The sequence below is a fragment of the Arachis ipaensis genome, chromosome B07 (genome assembly GCF_000816755.2).
Source record: "Arachis ipaensis cultivar K30076 chromosome B07, Araip1.1, whole genome shotgun sequence".
NCBI lineage: Eukaryota > Viridiplantae > Streptophyta > Magnoliopsida > Fabales > Fabaceae > Arachis > Arachis ipaensis.
The window spans coordinates 118,161,613-118,164,395 of NC_029791.2; positions in this window are offsets into that span (position 1 = coordinate 118,161,613).

The following is a 2,783-nucleotide window of genomic DNA, read 5'->3' on the forward strand; positions in this document are numbered from 1 at the left end:
TTTTAATATATATTTTATATTTTAATATATATTTTATATTTTAATATATATTTTATATTTTAATATATATTTTATATTAATAACTAATTTTAATGGTTGATTTTAGTGTACACGTAAGATGATCGAAAAGATATATATGGTGTCGTTCTATTAGAATAATTATGGAAACATGTTCAAAACTATCTAGAAGGAGAATAGTTAATACAGATAGATAAGCATCAAACAATCCTTCATATCTTAAGAGAACATGTTCAATCATTCTGTTTTTGTATATAGTAATATTAGTAATTTTAAAAAAAAAAATCAGTACTATTGCATATAATACAACCTAACTAACTATTGACGTGAAATACTATTCTAGACACATATAGATGGATACTTTTAAAATGGCCTTTACATCTATCCGTACCTTGCTTCATGTTATATGTGTCTGATATCAGAACTTATATATGTGTACTACTGTATCTCGCGTCTTATGTATGTAACAATTTATTGACTAATAATAAATTTTTAAACAAGACTCTAATTCGTAACAAATTAATATTTAATTTGTCAGGTTAAAAAATACCGTAATAATTAGACATATATTATTAGTCTTCTAACGTTATTTTTTTAAACTCCATAAACCCATATAACTTATCTATATATTTGGTACTAAGTATATATATTGCGACCCTTAGTATAAACATCAATTTTTTTGTATATATAATATTGTTAGTGATATTAACTAATTTGTAGCAACAATATATTTTGCTTTATTGGCAACTCAATAAGAATCATGATGAGAGTAGTAATGCTTTGATGAAAAAATTTCAGTAGTGCTTGACTAGCAAATAAATAAAAGACCCATGATGACAATAAGATTTGTGAATGACTACTACCAATTTAGAATATTTGCACATTATATTTTGTCACAATGTCCTATTTACCGTAATACCCCAACATGTGTTTCTACCTCTCATGCTAAATGACCAAGTTGACTTCATCACAATGAGGCAAATCAAAATGATCAAATTCAAACGGATTTTTTCTACTAGAGTATGATTGTTCTATAAGATATTAAATCCTGATCGTATTCTATTAAATTTGTAAAGAATTTTGTAAAAATCTCTCTTTTATTTAACAAAATATATATATATATATATATATATATATATATATATATATATATATATATATATATATATATATATATATATATATTTTGTTAAATAAAAGAGAGATTTTTACAAAATTCTTTACAAATTTAATAGAATACGATCAGGATTTAATATCTTATAGAACAATCATACTCTAGTAGAAAAAATCCGTTTGAATTTGATCATTTTGATTTGCCTCATTGTGATGAAGTCAACTTGGTCATTTAGCATGAGAGGTAGAAACACATGTTGGGGTATTACGGTAAATAGGACATTGTGACAAAATATAATGTGCAAATATTCTAAATTGGTAGTAGTCATTCACAAATCTTATTGTCATCATGGGTCTTTTATTTATTTGCTAGTCAAGCACTACTGAAATTTTTTCATCAAAGCATTACTACTCTCATCATGATTCTTATTGAGTTGCCAATAAAGCAAAATATATTGTTGCTACAAATTAGTTAATATCACTAACAATATTATATATACAAAAAAATTGATGTTTATACTAAGGGTCGCAATATATATACTTAGTACCAAATATATAGATAAGTTATATGGGTTTATGGAGTTTAAAAAAATAACGTTAGAAGACTAATAATATATGTCTAATTATTACGGTATTTTTTAACCTGACAAATTAAATATTAATTTGTTACGAATTAGAGTCTTGTTTATTATACATTTTAGCTTTGACAACAACTTAATTAATTGTCAAACTTCTTTGCAGGTACCATTTTTTATTCGGTTACAAAATTGCAATTGATTGGAAGTTTTTGTTCCCAAAAAATCAACTCAAACAGATATTATTTGTTCATACTTTGTTTCAAGAATAAAGCCAAATTTAATAAAGATAAAAAGTTTGTCTAAAAAGAATGATCTTTCCAAATTTATTCGACCAGTTTAAAGATGTCAGACACGGTGAAAAAAAATCAATTTGTGCTTATTTAAATGAGTAACTGCCTCTCCGAATCTTTTCTATTATCTCTAACCTCGCTAAAAGGCGGATTTTAACGAACTCGCAAAATAAAGGGAACAGTTATCCATCAATAAAAGTGGAATTACTTCAACAAAAGTGGTTATCAACTCTACTATAAATATACTGACACTTCTCAGGTATACACACGTTCCATTCTACTAAAACCTGCTTAAAGCCTTTACTAATTTAAACATTAGAATCTCTTGCAGGAACCCTTACCTCTTCATGAAAAATTCGGACAACAAAACATCGATGTAAGAATAAGTCGGATACTGCCTCATAAAAAATCTGGACCTTACGCTTAAGTCTAAATCAACATTTTGGGTAACTCTCGGAATATTACTGAACACATACATATCGCTCTAGAAAAAATATCTAAGATTTTAAATTTTATTTGTTTGTTTATTTATTTGAAGTAATTAAGTAGTAGGGTCATAGTAGCATTAATGGAGCAAAGAAGATGCATGGTGAAGAGATGGAGTGAGCTGTGTGAAACAAGACAGCACCAACACTAAAAATGGCCATGTGCATTGGTTTCTAGTTAGTGCATTAGGTTATTGACTGTGTTTTGCGTGTGGATAATTAAAGAATAAAGATTAAAATTAAATTTTTATATAACAAGGATAGAGAAAATTTTAATGTTAAAATTTTACTTTATAAAA